At 51.0% G+C, this 24,603-nt stretch overlaps 1 protein-coding gene across 1 annotated transcript in view; it reads right to left on the reverse strand.

The window, feature by feature from the left end:
• The window catches only part of LOC116957050 (piezo-type mechanosensitive ion channel component 2-like), a 69,502-nt gene extending 53,733 nt beyond the window's left edge, over nt 1–15,769 (reverse strand). The window contains exon 1 of the mRNA XM_076055129.1: nt 13,814–15,769. The gene's annotated coding sequence lies outside the window, so the exon portion shown is untranslated. The remainder of the gene's footprint in view (nt 1–13,813) is intronic.
• Between the last annotated feature and the right edge of the window lie 8,834 nt (nt 15,770–24,603).

A 24,603-nucleotide genomic window follows, 5' to 3' on the forward strand; every position in this document is an offset into this window, starting at 1 on the left:
TGTGTGAGTCTATGGGTCTCTGCTGTGTGAGTCTATGGATCTCTGCTGTGTGAGTCTGTGGGTGTCTGCTGTGTGAGTCTATGGGTCTCTGCTGTGTGAGTCTGTGGGTGTCTGTGTGTGAGTCTCTGGGTCTCTGCTGTGTGAGTCTATGGATCTCTACTGTGTGAGTCTGTTGGTCTCTGCTGTGTTGAGGCTCTGGGTCTCTGCTGTGTGAGTCTATGGGTCTCTGTTGTGTGAGTCTATGGGTCTCTGCTGTGTGAGTCTATGGGTCTCTGCTGTGTGAGTCTGTGGGTGTCTGTGTGTGAGTCTCTGGGTCTCTGCTGTGTGAGTCTATGTGTCTCTGCTATGTGAGTCTATGGGTCTCTGCTGTGTGAGTCTATGGGTCTCTGCTGTGTGAGTCTATGGGTCTCTGCTGTGTGAGTCTATGGGTCTCTGCTGTGTGAGTCTATGGGTCTCTGCTGTGTGAGTCTATGGTTCTCTGCTGTGTGAGTCTATGAGTGTCTGCTGTGTGAGTCTATGGGTCTCTGCTGTGTGAGTCTATGGGTCTCTGTGTGTGAGTCTATGGGTCTCTGCTGTGTGAGTCTATGGGTCTCTGCTGTGTGAGTCTATGAGTTTCTGCTGTGTGAGTCTATGGGTCTCTGTTGTGTGAGTCTATGGGTCTCTGCTGTGTGAGTCTATGGGTCTCTGCTGTGTGAGTCTGTGGGTGTCTGTGTGTGAGTTTATGGGTCTCTGCTGTGTGAGTCTATGGGTCTCTGCTGTGTGAGTCTATGGGTCTCTGCTGTGTGAGTCTATGGATCTCTGCTGTGTGAGTCTGTGGGTGTCTGCTGTGTGAGTCTATGGGTCTCTGCTGTGTGAGTCTGTGGGTGTCTGTGTGTGAGTCTCTGGGTCTCTGCTGTGTGAGTCTATGTGTCTCTGCTATGTGAGTCTATGGGTCTCTGCTGTGTGAGTCTATGGGTCTCTGCTGTGTGAGTCTATGGGTCTCTGCTGTGTGAGTCTATGGGTCTCTGCTGTGTGAGTCTATGGGTCTCTGCTGTGTGAGTCTATGGTTCTCTGCTGTGTGAGTCTATGAGTGTCTGCTGTGTGAGTCTATGGGTCTCTGCTGTGTGAGTCTATGGGTCTCTGTGTGTGAGTCTATGGGTCTCTGCTGTGTGAGTCTATGGGTCTCTGCTGTGTGAGTCTATGGGTTTCTGCTGTGTGAGTCTATGGGTCTCTGTTGTGTGAGTCTATGGGTCTCTGCTGTGTGAGTCTATGGGTCTCTGCTGTGTGAGTCTGTGGGTCTCTGTTGTGTGAGTCTATGGGTGTCTGCTGTGTGAGTCTATGGGTCTCTGCTGTGTGAGTCTATGGGTCTCTGCTGTGTGAGTCTATGGACTATTGGGACAAGTGCTGTTAGCGAGCACCTATGAAGGCCGACATGGAACACGAGGGGGTGGGTGGCCAGCACCACGCCCGGCCGCCTTTGTCTCCCCAGTGGCGATTTTTACTACACACTGCACCAGGTACTCATTTGAGGCTGAGTCGACCTAGGGGAGGCCCACGACCGGTTCAGACAATCGTCACTGGTGGTGTTGGCCGTGAGCGGGAATCGAACCCGGGTCGCCAGGTTCATAGCGCAGCGTAGCGCTGACCACTACACTACCACTCCCCACCACCACCACCACCACCACTCCCCACCACCAACCACCACTCCTCACCACCAACCACCAATCCCCACCACCACTCTCCACCACCACCCCCACCACCACCACTTCCCACCACCAACCACCACTCCCCGCCACCACTCCCCACCACCACTCCCCACAACCACCACTCCCCACCATCAACCACCACTCCCCACCACCACTTCCCACCACCAACCACCACTCCCCACCACCACTCCCCACAACCACCACCACTCCCCACCACCACTCCCCACCACCACCACTCACAACCACCACTCCCCACCACCAACCACCACTCCCCACCACCACTCCCCACCACCACCACCCCACCACCACTCACCACCACCACCACTCCCCACCACCACCCCACCACCACCACCACTCCCCACCACCACCACCACCCCACCACCACCACCACCACCACCTCCTCCTCCTCTTGTCGTCCGTTAAAGTTTAATTAGCGGCGGGTCAAAGGTGACCCCCCCCCCCTCTCTCTCGCTATCTCTACCCCCGCTCATTGAAGGCGACCCGGGTTCTGCTCATCTCTCCCCACCCCACCACCTTGCCCCGTAACTCTCTTCTACACTCTACCACTCGACCATCGTGAACACCCTTCGTGACCCTCCGTGACCCTCCGTGACCCTCCACGACCTCCGTGACCCTCCACGACCTCCGTGACCCTCCGTGACCCTTCGTGACCCTCCACGACCTCCGTGACCCTCCACGACCTCCGTGACCCTTCGTGACCCTCCGTGACCCTCCACGACCTCCGTGACCCTCCGTGACCCTTCGTGATCCTCCACGACCTCCGTGAACCCCCTCCGCGACCTCTGTGACCCTCCACGACCTCCGTGACCCTCGGTGACCCTCTGTGACCCCTCCTCCACGACCTCCTGTGGCCCTACGTGACCTTCTGTGACGCCCCCTCCGTGACCTTCTGTGACCCCCCCCTCCATGACCCCCCTCCGTGACTCTCTGTGACGCAGGCCGAGGACGAGGCCAACGCAGGCCCAGGACGAGGCAAACGCAGGCCCAGGACGAGGCCAACGCAGGCCGAGGACGAGGCCAACCCAGGCCCAGGACGAGGCCAATGTAGGCCGAGGACGAGGCCAATGCATTATTGAGCAGGGGGCCTTTTGTTCGAAGTTTACGCAGGAACACAAAGACGCGACCCGCCGTCCCTGCGGCGCTAATTGGTGGCACGGCACGCTCCAGCGGAGTAATTAAAGCCTCGCCCCGCGGCCAGGAGCAGAGAGGAGGAGGAGGAGGAGGACACCTCCAGGCCATATGGGCACGTGGAGGATTCTTCTAAGACATCTACAGGACATCTACAGGACACAATATCGAGTGGACATGTACAGGACACAACATCTACAGGACACAACATCTTGTGGGCATCTACAGGACACAACATCTACAGGACATCTACAGGATACAACATCTAGTGGACATCCACAGGACGCAACATCTAGTGGACACGCACAGGACATATGGGGAACATCTACAGGACATCTAACCCACAGCCGCGCGCAAGAGAGACCCAGACTCACACGCAGCACACGATATCCCGGTTGGAGAGATGTGGACGTGGGGGCTGTGACGAGGTGGGGTGAGAGGTGATGGTTTACGTGACCGGGGGCCGTGAAGTCAACGGGCGTGACCCCCTGGGATTTGCATCGTCCCACCTCGGGTAGGTCAGCAGCGTCAATCACGCGGAGGGTCGAATCCTCGTGGCTCCCTCCTGGCTCTCCCATCCCCTCCCCTCCATCTCCATCTCCACGACCCCACATGGCCAACCATTCCCTCCCCACCGTTTCCCTCCCCACCGTTTCCCTCCCCCACCGTTCGCTCCCCGCCATTCCCTCGCCACCAAAAGCCCCAGCGTCAATAAAACCATGAAACGATCGGCAGCGACAGTGCCCCGCGGATTTGCACGTCGCCGTGAAGAATGACAATGGCCACGTTACTATTCAAACATAAACTGGGTGTGTATGTATTGAGCCTTCAATCAAAACTCCACCAAAATGTGGCCACACGTCCCCAGACGCGAAGCGGAGCACGTCGATATCATAGAGAGACGGGGGAGGGAGGGAGAAAGTGATGGGGGTCTCTGTGTGGTGAGTCTGTGGGTCTCTGTGTGGTGAGTCTGTGGGTCTCTGTGTGGTGAGTCTGTGGGTCTCTGTGTGGTGAGTCTGTGGGTCTCTGTGTGGTGAGTCTATGGGTCTATGTGTGGTGAGTGTATGGGTCTCTGTGTGGTGAGTCTGTGGGTCTCTGTGTGGTGAGTCAGTGGGTCTCTGTGTGGTGAGTCTATGGGTCTATGTGTGGTGAGTCTATGGGTCTCTGTGTGGTGAGTCTATGGGTCTCTGTGTGGTGAGTCTATGGGTCTCTGTGTGATGAGTCTGTGGGTCTCTGTGTGGTGAGTCTGTGGGTCTCTGTGTGGTGAGTCTGTGGGTCTCTGTGTGGTGAGTCTATGGGTCTCTGTGTGAGTGAGTCGATGGGTCTCTGTGGGGTGAGTCTGTGGGTCTCTGTGTGATGAGTTTATGGGTCTCTGTGTGGTGAGTCTATGGGACATTGTGTGATTAGTCTATGGGTCTCTGTGTGGTGAGTCTATGGGTCTCTGTGTGGTGAGTCTGTGGGTCTCTGTGTGATAAGTCTATGGGTCTCTGTGTGATGAGTCTATGGGAATCTATGTGGTGAGTTTATGGGTATCTGTGTGGTGAGTCTATGGGTCTCTGTGTGGTGAGTCTATGGGTCTCTGTGTGATGAGTCTATGGGTCTCTGTGTAATGAGACTATGGGTCTCTGTGTGATGAGTCTATGGGTCTCTGTGTGGTGAGTCTATGGGTCTCTGTGTGATGAGTCTATGGGTCTCTGTGTGATGAGACTATGGGTCTCTGTGTGGTGAGTCTATGGGTCTCTGTGTGGTGAGTCTATGGGTCTCTGTGTGGTGAGTCTGTGGGTCTCTGTGTGCTGAGTCTATGGGTCTCTGTGTGCTGAGTCTATGGGTCTCTGTGTGGTGAGTCTATGGGTATCTGTGTGGTGAGTCTGTGGGTCTCTGTGATGAGTCTGTGGGTCTCTGTGTGGTGAGTCTGTGGGTCTCTGTGTGGTGAGTCTATGGGTCTCTGTGTGGTGAGTCTATGGGTCTCTGTGTGGTGAGTCTGTGGCTCTCTGTGTGGTGAGTCTGTGGGTCTCTGTGGGGCGAGTCTGTGGGTCTCTGTGTGGTGAGTCTGTGGGTCTCTGTGTGGTGAGTCTATGGGTCTCTGTGTGGTGAGTCTATGGGTCTCTGTGGGGTGAGTCTGTGGGTCTCTGTGTGATGAGTCTGTGGGTCTCTGTGTGGTGAGTCTTTGGGTCTCTGTGTGGTGAGTCTATGGGTCTCTGTGTGGTGAGTCTATGGGTCTCTGTGGGGTGAGTCTGTGGGTCTCTGTGTGATGAGTCTATGGGTCTCTGTGGGGTGAGTCTATGGGTCTCTGTGTGGTGAGCCTATGGGTCTCTGTGTGGTGGGTCTGTGGGTCTCTGTGTGGTGAGTCTGTGGGTCTCTGTGTGGTGAATCTATGGGTCTCTGTGTGGTGAGTCTATGGGTCTCTGTGTGGTGAGTCTGTGGGTCTCTGTGTGGTGAGTCTATGGGTCTCTGTGTGGTGAGTCTATGGGTCTCTGTGTGGTGAGTCTATGGGTCTCTGTGTGGTGAGTCTATGGGTCTCTGTGTGCTGAGTCTATGGGTCTCTGTGTGCTGAGTCTATGGGTCTCTGTGTGGTGAGTCTATGGGTCTCTGTGTGGTGAGTCTATGGGTCTCTGTGTGGTGAGTCTATGGGTCTCTGTGTGCTGAGTCTATGGGTCTCTGTGTGCTGAGTCTATGGGTCTCTGTGTGGTGAGTCTATGGGTCTCTGTGTGGTGAGTCTATGGGTCTCTGTGTGATGAGTCTATGGGTCTCTGTGTAATGAGACTATGGGTCTCTGTGTGATGAGTCTACGGGTCTCTGTGTGGTGAGTCTATGGGTCTCTGTGTGGTGAGTCTATGGGTCTCTGTGTGCTGAGTCTATGGGTCTCTGTGTGCTGAGTCTATGGGTCTCTGTGTGCTGAGTCTATGGGTCTCTGTGTGGTGAGTCTATGGGTCTCTGTGTGGTGAGTCTGTGGGTCTCTGAGTTAGTCTTTGTCTCTCTCCCCACACCACCCCACCCCCACCCCCACCCCACCCCACCCCCACCCCCACCCCACCCCACGTAATGAAGTCGTCCGCCGTGGTGGCGCTGGCTGATGGCAGCACCTCGAAACTCGCATGGCCCATTGCCTCCATCCGCTTGATTTACATCACGGGGGTCCCTTTAAAGGCAGAGCCCCCTCCCTCCCCACCTCCTTCCCCTACTCGCTCCCTCCCTCCCTCGCTCCCTCGTTCTCTCCCCACCTTTCTCCCCCCCCTCGCCTCCCTCCCCCTAGCCTACCATCCTCAAACACAGGGCAGTAAACTTGATTACTCCGTAAAAAACGTGACGATGTCTCTCTCTCTCACACTTTATATCTCTCTCTCTCTCGGGCGCGCTCTCTCTCTCTCTGTCAATGCGTGCGTGTGTCACACTGTGTGTGTGTATCACTGTGAGTGTCCGGCAAAACAACCCCCTAACTCCTCGCGGTGCCGGACGGGCAACTCTGTCGTGGACAGTGCTATCGGAATTGGCCCTCTCCCCTCATGGCGTCTGTGACCACCACAGTGGCTAAACGGGGGCTCTGGACGGGTGCGAGGGGCTGGTAACCCCTCCACCTTCAATTAATTACCACGAAACCACGAGTTAAACTGAAATATGTAACTAATAAGCTTGTGCCGGAGGCCCCGGGGGGACAGGCGTCTATGACGTCTCCTGGCCAAACCCCAATTGGTGGAGCCAGGAGATTGAATCTCTACCCTCGGGGCACCTCCAGAAACAACGAAAAGCCACTTCGTGTGGCCACGTGGAATGATCGAACGCTCACTGCGGAGGAGAGGCTGCCACTCCTCTGTCGGGAGCTGGACTGGTACCGCCTGGATCTCTGTGGCATTCAGGAGGTCCGGTGGACCGGCTCTGGCTCCTGCCACCATGAGGGGTGGACAGTCCTCTACTCGGGGCAGCAGACTGCCAAACAACAGGGTATGGCTCTTCTTTTGAACAAAATAATGAAGGATGCGTGGGAGCGTGGTGGTGAGGTGTGGGAAGCTGTAAGCCCCAGGCTACTTTGGGCTCGCCTTCTCATCAACCGGAGGCGAGGAGTGGTGGTCGTGGTTACTTATGCCCCCACCGATGAAGAACATCCGTGGAGGGATGCAGACAAAGCCAATGAGTCAGATGCCTTCTATGACCTCCTGTCACAGGTGCTGGCTAAAGTGGCCCCTCGGGATAGAGGCATCTTGTTGGGTGACTTCAATGCCCGAGTTGGTCATGATGCTGGAACCTGGTCTGGAGTGATTGGAGGGCATGGGCCAGATCAGCTCAATAACAACGGTAGAAGGCTGCTAGATTGTTGTGCAGCCCATGGGCTTGTAATTACCAACACGCTGTTTCAGTATCAGCGCATCCACACAACATCATGGATACATGCCGGGTCCAAGCAAAAACATCTGCTGGACTACATAGTGACGGACCAGCAGATGCGAGCCCATGTCCTTGACACCAGGACCTACCATGGAGCTGATCTGCCCTCTGACCATCGACTAGTCATCTGTAAGATGCGCCTGCCATTCTTCCACTCCAGTGGTGGGTGTACACCCAGGACCCCTGGGTGTACACCCACCACCTGGTCTCAGTTAGCTGATGAAAGTTGCAAGCGAGAATGTCATCATCACTTGCGGCTGGGGTTGGCATCGTCCCCCACTCCTGATGTCAAGGGAAAATGGGCGAGGTTTAGGACTGTGACTCATGCAGCTGCAATGGCTGCTTTGGGTACGCGGTCCAGACGTCCTCAGAGACCCTGGCTGACAGAGGAGGTGTTCAGGATAGTTGAGAAAAAGAGACAGGCCCACTGTCATCGGCTACAGAATCCCACGTCAGAGAATGAGGAGGCTTACCGCAGCCTTCGCTTGGCGGTTCGGAGAGCCGTGAGGCGCTGCAAGGATGGGTGGTGGTCGCAGGTTGCTGAGGAAATGGAGTCTGCCTCAGTGGCCCACGATCACAAATCTCTGTTTAACTCCATCAAAAAAGTAACCTGCAGCGCCACACCTATTACCATCATTAGGGGGAAAAACGGTGACCCAATCTCCGACCCCCAGGAACAGGTTTGCAGATTTGCTGAGCATTTCTGTGAGGTCCTGGGGGAGGGGAAACCCCTCAGCCAGGAAAACATCGTAGCACAAAGTGGGGATGACCCTGCTGAGGCTGCGGTGCCTCAAATATTGGAAGAAGTCACCCCCTGTGAGTGGCTTGCTGAAGTGCCATCTGTTGAGGAAGTATTGAAGGCGATCCTGAGTCTGAGACCAGGAAAGGCACCGGGCAGAGATGATCTCCCAACCGAAATGCTGAGGGAGGGTGGCGTTTGTGCACAGACTGCCCTATATGACATCATAACAACAGTCTGGACCACTGGACGGGTTCCGCAGGATTGGAAGGATGCCCTGGTGGTCCCCCTCTTTAAGAAGGGGGACCGCACAGACTGTAACAACTACAGGGGCATCTCGCTCCTCAGTGTGCCGGGAAAGGTCCTGGCAAGGATTATTCAACATCGCCTTGCCAGGCACACTGAGGAGAGGCTTGCGGAGCCCAAATGCGGTTTCAGGAAAGGGCGGTCCTGCACAGATGCTGCTACAGCAGAGATGTAGGGAATTCCAACAAGACCTACAGCTCTGCTTTATTGACCTTTTCAAGGCCTATGATACCATCAGTAGGCCTGGGCTCTGGGTTGTTCTTCGTGCTTTTTGAGTCCCTGACCCCCTGCTCACGATCATCAAGGGCCTTCATGATGGTGAGCGGGCCCGGGTATAACTACGTGGCCGGGAGTCAGAGCCATCCCTGTACACCTTGGGGTGCGACAGGGATGTCCTCTGGCTCCCACATTATTTAACATCTATTTTGACCACGTAGTTCGTGAAGCCTTCAATAGCTGTAACCGGGGAATCTCCATTGGTACAGATATAATGGGAGGCTGATCGATGCCCGGGTGCGGTCAAGGAATGGCTCCCTATTGCTCAACCACGTTATGTATGCCGATGATTTGGTAATAGCTGCTCATTCAGAGGAGGAGTTGGAGACGCTGCTGCTGAGACTGGAGCATACCACTAAGAGATGGGGCCTTACCATCAGCCCCACCAAAACTAAGCACCTGCCTGGGTATTTTGTACCATCGGACACTCCACCCCCACAACTCCCAATCGGTGATGGGGCAGTTGTGGAGAGAGTGGAGAGTTTCCCATACCTGGGCAGTGTGCTTATGACCGGCTCTAGTTTAACAGCAGAGGTTTCACTCCGAATCAGTCGAGCGGCAAAATATTTTCATCAGTTGCGTAACGCTGTGTGGAAGCTACCTGGTCCGTCGCTCCGCACTAAGCTTCATGTTTTCTCGGCCACGGTCATTCCCTCCCTTCTCTACGCTTGCGAAACGTGGACCCCTTAATGGAACATCTTCGCCGGTTAGAAACATTTAGGCTAGCCTGCCTACGATCCATTCTGGGTTTAACCAGGCTGGGTTGTGTGAGGAGCTCACAAATCCTTGAAAGATCTGAGCAAGGTCCCATCGATGAGCTCCTCCGGCAGGCAAGGCTACGTTGGCTGGGTCATGTACCCCGCATGCCCAGCCACTGCATGCCGAAACAGCTTTTGTTCGGCCGGATCGAGGGGGCTAAACGGGCGCGGCACAGGCTAGAGAAGAGATGGAGTGACGTGGTACAGGAGGACGTGGAGCTGAGTGAACTTGCCGATGACCGGTACCAGCAGTGTCAAGATCGGCCTCTGTGGAGGAGGCTCGTGAAGGATGCTACTGGGCAGTTGGAGGCAGTCGCCCTCCAACAACAACGGAGGGCGGAGGAGCGACGCTCACAACAACGAGCGGAGCGCCGGGTGCTAAAGCACAGCAGGTTGGCACAGTAGGGGGCACAGGTTGTGCATCAGCAAGTCATCTCAGTCATCTCAGTCGACCCGTAGCACTTGGGTCTGCCCCGTGACCTCCTGCCAGCGGCCGTTCGACACTTCACGTGGCCTCAAGGTGCACATGGCCTGGCACAAGCGTCGTGGTGACGTCACCGCCACTTAGTGGCGAATGGCGGTTGTTATTTTGTGTCACTGTGTCTCACTGTGTGTGTGTCACTGTGCGTGTGTGTGTAACTGTGTGTGTGTCACTGTGTGCGTATCACTGTGTGTGTCACTGTGTGTGTGTGTCACTGTGTGTCACTGTGTGTGTGTCACTGTGTGTGTGTCACTGTGTGTGTGTGTCACTGTGTGTGTGTGTGTCACTGTGCGCGTGTCACTGTGTGTGTGTGTCACTGTGCGTGTGTGTGTCACTGTGTGTGTGTCACTGTGTGCGTATCACTGTGTGTGTCACTGTGTGTGTCACTGTGTGTGTGTCACTGTGTGTGTGTCACTGTGTGTGTCACTGTGTGTGTGTCACTGTGTGTGTGTCACTGTGTGTGTGTGTCACTGTGCGCGTGTCACTGTGTGTGTGTCACTGTGTGTGTGTGTCACTGTGTGTGTGTGTGTCACTGTGTGTGTGTGTCACTGATTGTGTGTGTGTCACTGTGTGTGTCACTGTGTGTGAAAGAGGAGCGACAGTGTGGTAGTGGTTAGCGCTACGCTGCGCTACGAACCTTGCGTCCCGTGTTCAATTCCCAATCAGGGCCACCAACACCACCAGGTGACGATGATCTAAATGGGTCCTGGTCCTCTCCTATGTCGATTCGGCCTCAAATGAGTACCTGGTGCGATGTGTAAACATCGCCGCTAGGGATACAAAGGCGGCCGGGCGTGATGTTGGCCACCCACCCCCTCGTGTGCCGTGCCGGTCTTTATAGGTGCTCGCTAACAGCACTTGCCCCTACCGTCTGTTAGGGCTACACGGGAGATCTTTATCTTTTTGTGTGTCACTGTGTCACCGTGTGTGTGTCACTGTGTGTGGGGAGCTTGTGTCGGAGGGATGACAGGCGTCTATGACGTCTCCAGACCCCCAAATGGCGGAGCCAGGAGATTGAATCTCTACCCTCAGGGCTCATCCAGAAACAGCAAAAAGCCACTACGGATGGCCACGTGGAATGTTGGAACGCTCACTGCGGAGGAGAGGCTGCCACTCCTCTGTCGGGAGCTGGACCGGTACCGCCTGGATCTCTGTGGTATTCAGGAGGTCCGGTGGACCGGCTTTGGCTCCTGCCACCATGAGGGGTGGACAGTCCTCTACTCGGGGCAGGAGACTGCCAAACAACAGGGTGTGGCTCTTCTTCTGAACAAAATAATGAAGGGGGCGTGGGAGCGTGGCGGTGAGGTGTGGGAAGCTGTAAGCCCGAGGCTACTTTGGGCTCGCTTTCCCATCAACCGGAGGCGAGGAGTGGTGGTCGTGGTTACTTATGCCCCCACCGAAGACGAGCATCCGTGGAGGGATGCAGGCAAGGCCGATGAGTCAGATGCCTTCTATGACCTCCTGTCACAGGTGCAGGCTAAAGTGGCCCCTCGGGACAGAGTCATCATGTTGGGTGACTTCAATGCCCGAGTTGGTCATGATGCTGGCACCTGGTCTGGAGGCTGATAAGACTTTTGTGAAGCCCATGGGCTTGTAATTACCAACACGCTGTTCCGGCATCGGCGCATCCACACAACATCATGGATGCACGCCGGGTCCAAGCAAGAACATCTGCTGGACTACATAGTGACGGACCAGCGGATGCGAGCCCATGTCCTTGACACCAGGACCTACCGTGGAGCTGATCTGCCCTCATGTGCCATGCCGGCCTTTATAGGTGCGGCTCGCTAACCGCACTTGCCCCAACAGTCTGTTACAGGCTACACGGGGGGTCTTTGTCTTTGTGCGTGTGTCACTGTGTGTGTGTGTCCGTGTGTGTCAGTGTGTGTCGGCGCGTGCGTTGATGTTTGAACGGATGAACACACGCGAGCGCTGATCTCATCTTATCGTTAGATTAATTATCACCACGATCACTCCCCTGACACTACACACACACACTACACACACTACACACACACATATCACACACACTCCATGCACACATACACACACTACACACACACCACACAGACACCGCACACATACACACACTACACACACACCACACACACTACACACCACACACTACACACACACACTGCACACACTACACACAGCACACACACCGCACTTACACACACCCCACACACACTACATACACATCACACTACACACACACCATACATGCACACACACACACACTTCACACACACACTACCCACACTACACACACACATCGCACTTACACACACACAACACACACACCACACACACAACACACACCACACTTACACACACACCACACACACTACATACACACCACACTACACACACACACACCATGCATGCACACACTACACACACCACAAACACCTTACACATACACACGGAGGGCAGAGGAGCGACGCTCACAAGGACGAGCGGAGTGCCGGGCGGATAAAACGCTACTAGTTAGCACATTCGGAGTGGGTATAGCTGGTGGTGAATCTACCATTGGTCATCTCAGTCAGCCAACCCATGGCACCTGCAGGGTCTGTCCCGAGACCTCCTGCACCTAGCCTGGCACAGTAGGGGGGGGGTACAGCTGGTGGTGCATCTCCCGCATGCTGTGTCCGCGCGTGATGCCTATTGTTGTAGTGTAGTGTATAATGTATAGTAGTAGTGTATATTGTATAGTAGTAGTGTAGTGTATAATGTATAGCAGTAGTGTATAGTAGTAGTGTAGTGTATAATGTATAGTAGTAGTGTATAGTAGTGTAGTGTATAATGTATAGTAGTAGCGTAGTGTATAATGTATAGTAGTAGTGTATAGTTGTGTAGTGGATAATGTATAGTAGAAGTGTATAGTAGTAGTTCAGTGTATAAGGTATAGTAGTAGTGTATAGTAGTGTAGTGTATAATGTAGAGTAGTAGTGTAGTGTATAGTAGTAGTGTAGTGTATAGTGTATAGTAGTAGTGTAGTGTATAATGTATAGTAGTAGTGTATAATGTATAGTAGTAGTGTATAGTAGTAGTGTAGTGTATAATGTATAGTAGTAGTGGAGTGTATAGTGTATAGTAGTAGTGTAGTGTATAATGTATAGTAGTAGTGTATAGTAGTAGTGTAGTGTGTAGTGTATAGTAGTAGTGTAGTGCATAGTGTATAGTAGTAGTGTATAATGTATAGTAGTAGTGTAGTGTATAGTAGTAGTGGAGTGTATAGTGTATAGTAGTAGTGTAGTGTATAATGTATAGTAGTAGTGTATAGTAGTTGTGTAGTGTATAGTGTATAGTAGTAGTGTAGTGTATAGTGTAGTGTATAGTGTATAGTAGTAGTGTAGTGTATAATGTATAGTAGTAGTGTATAGTAGTAGTGTATAATGTATAGTAGTAGTGTAGTGTATAGTAGTAGTGTAGTGTATAGTGTATAGTAGTAGTGTAGTGTATAATGTATAGTAGTAGTGTATAGTAGTAGTGTAGTGTATAGTGTATAGTAGTAGTGTAGTGTATAATGTATAGTGTAGTGTATAGTGTATAGTAGTAGTGTATAGTGTATAGTAGTAGTGTAGTGTATAATGTATAGTAGTAGTGTATAGTGTATAGTAGTAGTGTAGTGTATAGTGTATAGTAGTCGTGTAGTGTATAGTGTATAGTAGTAGTGTAGTGTATAATGTATAGTAGTAGTGTATAGTGTATAGTAGTAGTGTATAGTGTATAGTAGTAGTGTAGTGTATAATGTATAGTAGTAGTGTATAGTGTATAGTAGTAGTGTAGTGTATAGTGTATAGTAGTAGTGTAGTGTATAATGTATAGTGTAGTGTATAGTGTATAGTAGTAGTGTAGTGTATAGTGTATAGTAGTAGTGTAGTGTATAGTGTATAGTAGTAGTGTATAGTGTATAGTAGTAGTGTAGTGTATAGTGTATAGTAGTAGTGTATAGTGTATAGTAGTGTGTAGTGTATAGTAGTAGTGTAGTGTATAGTGTATAGTGTACGCGCTGTGCTGTGAGTGCCACACTCACCGCGTAACGTCTGCACCGTGGGTTCTGAGAAGAGCGGCAGGAGCAGGAGGCACAGCAGGTAGAAGAGGGAGAAGGCGTTGTACCTCAGCACCACCGCTACGGACGACACACACACAACGTATGGGTTAACAGGTATGCTGCTATACACTACACTATACACTACATTATTATACACTACACTACTATACGCTACATTACTATACACTACACTATACACTACACTACTATACACTACATTATTATACACTACACTGTACACTACATTACTATACACTACACTATACACTACATTACTATACACTACACTATACACTACATTACTATACACTACACTATACACTACACTACTATACACTACACTATACACTACTTTATTATACACTACACTGTACACTGCACTACTATGCACTACACTATACACTACACTATACACTACTATACACTACACTATACACTACACTATACACTACACTACTATACATTACAATATACACTACAATATTATACACTACACTACTATACACTACATTACTATACACTACACTATATACTACATTACTATACACTACACTATACACTACATTACTATACACTACACTACTATACACTACACTATACACTGCACTATACACTACACTATACACTACATTACTATCCTATACACTGCACTACTATACTTTACACTACTATACACTATACTATACACTACACTACTATACATTACACTATACACTGCACTACTATACACTATACTATACACTGCACTACTATACAATACACTACTATACACTACAATACACTACACTATACACTACACTACTATACACTACACTATACACTACACTACTATACACTGCTATACACTACACTATACACTGCACTACTATACAATACACTACTATACACTACACTACTATACACTACACTACTATACACTACACACTAAACTACTATACACTACACTATACACTGCACTACTATACAATACATTACTATACACTACACTGCTACACACTACACTATACACTACACTACTATACACAACACTATACACTGCACTACTATACACTGCTATACATTACACTCCTATACACTACACTATACACTACACTACTATACACTACACTATACACTGAACTACTATTCAATACATTACTATACACAAGGGCAATGCCACGGTCATCATGGATGAAAAACCACATACAACAACAACATCCAGGACCTTCTTAATGATGGCCGTTATACCAAAATCAACAAAGATCCTACCAACCGCCTGGCTACAAAAACCAACAATATCATCGCTAATTCGACTCCTCTAATCGAATCGACCAAGCAGCTCTCTCTAAAACCTTCGGCTGCTGGACCACCCAGATTTTATGGTCTTCCAAAAAGCCATAGCGAAGGTACTCCGCTCCGTCCTATCGTTTCTACGATCAACTCACTGACCTACGAACTGGTCCGATTTCTGTCTGAGACCCTGCTTCCATTCACGGGCAAGACCACTTCAGCAGTAATTAACTCAGCTCACTTGGTTTCTCTAATCAAGGACATTTCAGATGATTTGCTTGTCAGCTTCGATGTAGTAATAAGTTTTACCCTTTTAACTGGCACAAAAACTGACACCTTTATTCAAGGCATCGTGTTTGCAATAACCACAACACAAGCAGTCAAAATGCAAACAAAAGAGACAACTCTGATAATAATATGCACTGTCCTTGAATTTGATTGGTCCACACCCGAGACGGCTTTTCTTAGAGCCTAGTCTCCATTGGTGTTGGACCAGAAGACGCCAAAAGGCGTACAACTCAAAAACAGCGCACTATCAGAGTATTGAGGGCTCGGGGTGAGCATTTACATTATGAGACCTCCTTTGCCAGTAACAAGATATAGGAATAGGTTTGTACCCTTTTAACTGGCACAAAAACTGACACCTTTATTCAAGGCATCATGTTTGCAATAGACTGACACCTTTATTCAAGAGTAAAACCTATTACTATATCTTGTTACTGGCAAAGGAGGTCTCATAATGTAAAAGCTGCGATGTAGTCTCTCTGTTCACCAAGGTGCCTGTGCCTGACACCATTGCAATCATTGAATACTTGGTCCAACAGGGACTGAATCCTGATGCACCAACTTTGGTGAGGCGCTTGCCTTACCAACACTTACTTCACCTGGAATGGTACATTCTACAAACAAAATGAGGGTACCCCTATGGGTTCCACCTTATCGCCAGTGGTAGCGAATGTTTTCATGGAGAAATTTGAAACAGATGCCATCCTGATATCCAGCCTACGTCCTTCCCTGTGGAAGAGATACGTGGATGACACTTTCGTCATCTGGCCACATGGCCAGCCAGCACTGAACCAGTTTTTAAATCAATTCCAAACACCCGTCTATCACCATCCACCATGGAAGTGGAAAATGATGGCGAGCTACCATTCCTGATTGTTTCGATCGAGGAGAGGCCTGATGGCTCGTTGGGACATTTCGTCTACAGGAAAACCACTCAAACGGATTCCTATCTAAAGCCCGACTCCCACCACCATCCGGCCCAGAAGAAATCCCTCATCAAAACACTACACCATAGGGCCCGCCGCATCTCCGACCAACACCGCCTATCCAGTGAACTGGAGCACGTGCACCAAGCCCTCAAGATGAATGGATACTCAGACCGCACAAGCCGAAAAGCTGTAGCCCCAGCCATGGGGAGATAACCATCTGAGGACCCAATCAAAACCATCACCTTGCCATACATAGCAGGTGTTACCAAAAAGATTTCCAAAACCTTAAACAAACACAGGATCCAGGTCAGATTCAATACAGTACACAAAATCCGTGATTTGATCCCCATCCGTGAAGGATGTCATTCCCGACATGCGATACCCCGGGGTCTACAAACTAAGTTGCGTCTGCGGCAGCAGTTGCATCGGGGAAACGAAACGACATGTCTCGGACCGTGTTCGCGAACACAAGGCAGATTTGAAACACGGCAGAACCAATACCTCTGCAGTGGCTGATCATTGTTATAACGCAGTGGGCTCGCACGATATTGGTTTTTTTTTCCGAGACCAAGGTACTCTGCAAACCTTCGTTGCTACCATCAAAGATTTGTCCACGAAGCCATCCAGATAAATAAACGCGGAGACCATTTCTGCCGAGAAGGTGGGCGTGAGCTGAGCAATCATTGGAAGGACGTTATTAAGCAAGCAAAGCCGTAACTTGCCGCGGCGCTTCCATTCCTCCCTGCCGTTTGGCTGTTTATCTCCGACGCTCTGAGTTGCATTGCCCCGTTAGGTGCCGCTGCATTGACGGGCTGGGGTCTCACTAACATGGCCCACCACGGCTCCCCTTAGCCTCGATGTATCGATGGTTCCGGCTGTGCGATGCGCTTTGTGTCTCACTACAGCGACCACCGTTGTGGTGGTTGGCAGAGCCGCGGCTTGTGTTACACATAGACGTGACATAAACCTGATAATCCCCCTACGCTCCGTGCCTAAGCTCTCGCATCAACATAGTGCTAATCTCCCATTAACACTATACACTACACTATACGCTATTATACACCATACACTACACTATACACTATTATACACTGCACTATACATTACACTATAAACTACACTATTACACACTACAACTATACATTACACTCTACGCTATACACTATTATACACTATAACTATACATTACATTATACACCACACTATACACTACATTATACACTACACCATACACTGCACTATACACTATTATACACTACACTATACATTACACTATACACTACACTATTATACACTACAACTATACATTACACTCTACACTATACACTATTATACACTACAACTATACATTACACTCTACACTACACTATACACTATTATACACTACACTATACACTCCACTATACACTACACTTTACACTATTATACACTACACAATACATTACACTCTACACTACACTATACACTACTATACACTGCATTTTACACTACAATATACACACTATACACTACACTATACACTACTATACACTACACTATACATTACACTATACACTACATTATACACTGCACTATACACTACACTATATACTACACTAGACACTGCACTACTATATACTACACTGTACACTGCACTATACACTGCACTACTATACACTACACTATACACTACACTATACACTACACTATACACTACATTGTACAATGCACTACTATACACTATACTATACACTGCACTATACACTACAGTATGCACTACACTATAGACTGCACTGCTAGCCACTACACTATAAACTACACTATACACTGCAATACTATACACTACACTATACACTGCACTACTATACACTACACTATACACTACATTATACACTGCACTATATCATATCTGTAAACCCCTAATCGGTGCCCTACCTTATTACAGACCAAGTTAGACATTACTGGTAACCCCGTGCCCCTTATAAATCTCAACGTTCATCCTACAAAGTCCCATCACAAGGCAGAAACACAAACACATTGACATAATTTTATTTTCCCCCGTATTGAAACGGCTGTGCGTAGTATGGACCAAAAAACTAAATTTCCCTGTACAAGAATACGGGGCAAACCGTATGGGTTGACACGTATGGTAGAATATATTGTAGTGTATAATGTATAGTAGTAGTGTATAGTAGTAGTGTATAATGTATAGTAGTAGTGTGTAGTGTATAGTAGTGTAGTGTATAGTTGTAGTGTATAATGTATAGTAGTAGTGTACCGTGTATAGTATTAGTGCAATATGTATAGTAGTAGTGTATAGTGTATAGTAGTAGTGTAGTGTATAGTAGTAGTGTATAATGTATAGTAGTAGTGTACCGTGTATAGTAGTAGTGTAGTATATCATGTATAGTAGTAGTGTATAATGTATAGTCGTAGTGTACTGTGTATAGTATAGTTGTAGCGTTTAATGTGTAGTAGTGTATTGTGTATAATAGTAACGTAGTATATGATGTATAGTAGTAGTGTATAGTAGTAGTGTAGTGTATAATGTATATTCGTAGTGTGCTGTGTATAGTAGTAGTGTAGTATATCATGTATAATAGTAGTGTTCAATGTGTAGTAGTGCATTGTGTATAATAGTAACGTAGTATATGATGTGTAGTAGCAGTGTATAGTAGTAGCGTAGCGATTTGTATGCTTAGGTGGTAACCCTCCGTGGCTGTGTGTCGGGTGGTGGAGGGTTTAACGACACACAGTTTTACTTACGAGATCTAACGCCAACACAAAAAACCCCTCTGTTATGGAGAATATTGATCCGAACTGAAGGCAAAGTTGCCTCCCGTATAGCCTGTAACAGACTGTAGGGGCAAGTGCTGTTAGCGAGCACCTATGAAGGCCGGAACGGTACACGAGGGGGTGGGTGGCCAGCACCACGCCCGACCGCCTTTGTCTCCCTAGTGGCAATGTTTACACACCGCACCAGGTACTCATTTTAGGCTGAGTCGACACAGTTACACACACACAGTTACACACACAGTTACACACACAGTAACACACACACACAGGTACACACACACACAGGTACACACACACACAGGTACACACACACACAGGTACACACACACACAGGTACACACACACACAGGTACAAAGACAAAGATCCCCCGCATAGCCTTAACAGACTGTAGGGGCAAGTGCTGTTAGCGAGCACCTATGAAGGCCAGAACGGTACACGAGGGGGTGGGTGGCCAGCACCACGCCCGACCGCCTTTGTCTCCCTAGTGGCGATGTTTACACACCGCACCAGGTACTCATTTGAGGCTGAGTCGACCTAGGGGAGGCCCGGGACCGGTTCAGATAATCGTCACTGGTGTTGGCCGTGAGCGGGAATTGAACCCGGGTCGCCAGGTTCATAGCGCAGCGCGCTAACCGCTACACTACCGCTCCCCACACACAGTTACACACACAGTAACACACACACAGTTACACACACACAGTTACACACACACACAGGTACACACACACAGTTACACACACACACACAGGTACACACACAGTTACACACGCACAGTTACACACACACAGTTACACACACACACAGGTACACACACACAGTTACACACACACACAGGTACACACACACACACAGGTACACACACACAGTTACACACACACAGTTACACACACACAGGTACACACACACAGTTACACACACACACAGTTACACACACAGTTACACACACACAGTTACACACACACACACAGTTACACACACACAGTTACACACACACAGTTACACACACACACAGGTACACACACACAGTTACACACACACACACAGTTACACACACACACAGTTACACACACACACAGTTACACACACACACAGGTACACACACAGTTACACACACACACAGTTACACACACACACACACACAGGTACACACACACAGTTACACACACACACACAAGTACACACACACAGTTACACACACACAGTTACACACACACACAGGTACACACACACAGTTACACACACACACAGTTACACACACACACAGTTACACACACACAGTTACACACACACACAGGTACACACACAGTTACACACACACACAGTTACACACACACACACAGGTACACACACACAGTTACACACACACACACACAGGTACACACACACAGTTACACACACACACAGTTACACACACACAGGTACACACACACACAGGTACACACACACACACAGGTACACACACACAGTTACACACACACACACAGTTACACACACACACACGCACGTGCAATTTATACGCACGCGCACATTCCGACATCGACCAATGAGAACAAGGCCTCCCCACACGCGCTCACGCAGTCACCCACTGTGACGTCACCCCCCCTAATTACTCCGCCCCCTCGGCCCCGCCCCCCCGAATGGCGACGTGGGAACAAACGGCGCTCTGTTGTGGTGGGGGTGGTGACGCAGGGCATAGTCACAACAACACCACCACCACCCCCACCACTCCTCATCCACCTCCTCATCCACCTCCTCATCCACCTCCTCCACCTCCTCGTCCACCTCCTCATCCGCCTCCTCCGCCTCCTCATCCACCTGCTCTTCCTCCACCTACTCATCCACCTCCTACTCATGCACCTCCTCATCCACCTCCTCATCCACCTCCTCATCGACCGCCTCCACCTCCTCATCCAACTCCTCATCCACCTCCTCCACCTCCTCATCCACCTCCTCATCCATCTCCTCATCCACCTCATCCACCTCCTCATCGACCTCCTCCACCTCCTCATCCACCTCCTCCACCTCCTCGTCCACCTCCTCATCCACCTCTTCCGCCTCCTCATCCACCTGCTCTTCCTCCACCTACTCATCCACCTCCTACTCATCCACCTCCTACTCATCCACCTCCTCATCCACCTCCTCATCGACCTCCTCCACCTCCTCATCCAACTCCTCATCCACCTCCTCCACCTCCTCATCCACCTCCTCATCCATCTCCTCATCCACCTCATCCACCTCCTCATCGACCTCCTCCACCTCCTCATCCAATTCCTCATCCACCTCGTCCACCTCCTCATCCACCTCCTCCACCTCCTCATCCACCTCCTCCTCCAACTCCTCATCCACCTCTTCCACCTCCTCATCCACCTGCTCTTCCTCCACCTACTCATCCACCTCATACTCATCCACCTCCTCATCCACCTCCTCATCGACCTCCTCATCGACCTCCTCCACCTCCTCATCCAACTCCTCATCCACCTCCTCCACCTCCTCATTCACCTCCTCATCCATCTCCTCATCCACCTCCTCATCCACCTCCTCATCCACCTCATCCACCTCCTCATCGACCTCCTCCACCTCCTCATCCAACTCCTCATCCACCTCGTCCACCTCCTCCACTGCCACCACCCCCTCCTCCCCCACCCCCTCCCCCCACCGTCACGTGTGACCTCTCAGCTCGAGGCCAGCAGTCACCTGGAATGAGCGACTGGCGCCTCCAGGCTGTGACTGTGGTGGTGGTGGTGTGAGTGTCTGTGAATGTGGTGGTGGTGGTGTGTGGTGGTGGTGGTGGTGGCTGTGGTGGTGTGAGTGTCTGTGAATGTGGTGGTGGTGGTGTGTGGTGGTGGTGGTGGCTGTGGTGGTGTGAGTGTCTGTGAATGTGGTGGTGGTGGTGGTGGTGGTGTGAGTGTGGTGGTGGTGGTGGTGGTGTGAGTGTCTGTGAATGTGGTGGTGGTGGTGTGTGGTGGTGGTGGTGGTGGCTGTGGTGGTGTGAGTGTCTGTGAATGTGGTGGTGGTGGTGTGTGGTGGTGGTGGTGGTGGCTGTGGTGGTGTGAGTGTCTGTGAATGTGGTGGTGGTGGTGTGAGTGTGGTGGTGGTGGTGGTGTGAGTGTCTGTGAATGTGGTGGTGGTGGTGTGAGTGTGGTGGTGGTGTGAGTGTCTGTGAATGTGGTGGTGGTGGTGGTGGTGGTGTGAGTGTGGTGGTGGTGGTGGTGTGAGTGTCTGTGAATGTGGTGGTGGTGTGAGTGTGGTGGTGGTGGTGTGAGCGTCTGTGAATGTAGCGTGGTGGTGGTGGCTGTGGTGGTGGTGTGAGTGTCTGTGAATGTAGCGTGGTGGTGGTGTGAGCGTCTGTGAATGTAGCGTGGTGGCTGTGGTGTCTGTGGTGGTGGTGGTGGCAGTGGTGGTGGTGGATGTGAGTGTCTGTTAATGTGGCGTGGTGGTGGTGGTGTGAGGGGCTGTGGTGATTGTGGTGGTGATTGTGGTGGTGGTGGTGTGAGTGTCTGTGAATGTGGCGTGGTGACTGTGGTGGTGGTGGCGGTGGTGGCTGTGGTGGTGGTGGCTGTGAGTGTCTGTTAATGTGGCGTGGTGGTGGTGGTGGTGGTGTGAGGGGCTGTGGTGATTGTGGTGGTGATTGTGGTGGTGGTGGTGGTGTGAGTGTCTGTGAATGTGGCGTGGTGACTGTGGTGGTGGTGGCGGTGGTGGTGGTGGTGGCTGTGAGTGTCTGTGAGTGTAGCGTGGTGGCTGTGGTGGTGGTGGTTGTGGTGGTGGTGGTGGTGGTGGTGTGAGCGTCTGTGAATGTGGAGTGGTGGCTGTGGTGGCTGTGGTGGTGGTGGTGGCAGTGGTGGTGGATGTGAGTGTCTGTTAATGTGGCGTGGTGGCTGTGGTGGTGGCTGTGGTGGTGTGAATGTGCCGTGGTGGTGGTGGTGTGAGTGGCTGTGGTGGTGGTGGCTGTGGTGGTGGTGTGAGCGTCTATGAATGTAGCGTGGTGGTTGTGGTGGTGGTGGTGTGAGTGTCTGTGAATGTGGAGTGGTGGCTGTGGTGGCTGTGGTGGTGGTGGCAGTGGTGGTGGTGGTGGTGGTGGATGTGAGTGTTAATGTGGCGTGGTGGTGGTGGTGTGAGGGGCTGTGGTGATTGTGGTGGCGGTGCTGGTGGCTGTGGTGGTGGTGGTGGTGTGAGTGTCTGTTAATGTGGCGTGGTGGCTGTGCTGGTGGCTGTGGTGATGTGAATGTGGCGTGGTGGTGGTGGTGGTGTGAGGGGCTGTGGTGGTGGCTGTGGTGGTGGTGGCCGTGGTGGTGTGAATGTGGCGTGGTTGAGTGTCGTGAAACATCGGCGCTGGGAGAGACAAAGGCGGCCGGGCGTGGTGCTGGCCACCCACCCCCTCGTGTACCGTTCCGGCCATCATAGGTGTTGCTCGCTAACCGCACTTGCCCCTACAGTCTGTTACAGGCTACACGGGGGATCTTTGCCTTTTTGGTGGTGGCAGTAGCAGAGGGAGTGGTGGCGCAGCGGTTAGCGCAGCGCTGAGTCACGTGCGACGTTTTCGTCCGGAGAGCGACGCTTCGAATCAACGGCGACGGCACCCCACCCACTCACCCACTCACTCACCTACTCACTCACCTACTCACCCACTCACTCACCTACTCACCTACTCACTCACCTACTCACCCACCCACTCACCCACTCACTCACCTACTCACTCACTCACTCACCTACTCACTCACTCACCTACTCACTCACCTACTCACTCACCTACTCACCTACTCACTCACCTACTCACTCACCTACTCACTCACTCACTCACCTACTCACTCACTCACTCACCTACTCACCTACTCACTCACCTACTCACTCACCTACTCACCTACTCACTCACCTACTCACGCACCTACTCACCTACTCACTCACTCACCTACTCACTCACCTACTCACTCACTCACCTACTCACTCACTCACTCACCTACTCACCTACTCACTCACCTACTCACTCACCTACTCACCTACTCACTCACCTACTCACGCACCTACTCACCTACTCACTCACTCACCTACTCACTCACCTACTCACCTACTCACTCACCTACTCACTCACTCACCTACTCACTCACTCACTCACCTACTCACCTACTCACTCACCTACTCACTCACCTACTCACCTACTCACTCACTCACCCACTCACTCACTCACCCACTCACTAACCCAATCACCCACTCACTTACCCACCCACCCACTCACCCACTCACCCAACCACTCACTCACCCACTCACCCACCTACTCACCTACTCACTCACCCACCTACTCACCCATCTACTCACCCACTCACCCACCCACTCACTCACCCACTCACCCACTCACTCACCCACCCACCCACTTACCCACTCACTCACCCACCCACCCACTCACCCACCCACCCACTCACTCACCCACTCATTCACCCACTCACTCCCTCACTCACCCACACACCCACTCACTCACCTACTCACTCACCCACTCACCCACCTACTCACCCACCCACTCA

Source organism: Petromyzon marinus, chromosome 69 (assembly GCF_048934315.1).
Source record: "Petromyzon marinus isolate PM22_M1 ecotype Great Lakes invasive population chromosome 69, UKy_Petmar_22M1.pri1.0, whole genome shotgun sequence".
Taxonomy (NCBI): Eukaryota; Metazoa; Chordata; class Hyperoartia; order Petromyzontiformes; family Petromyzontidae; genus Petromyzon; species Petromyzon marinus.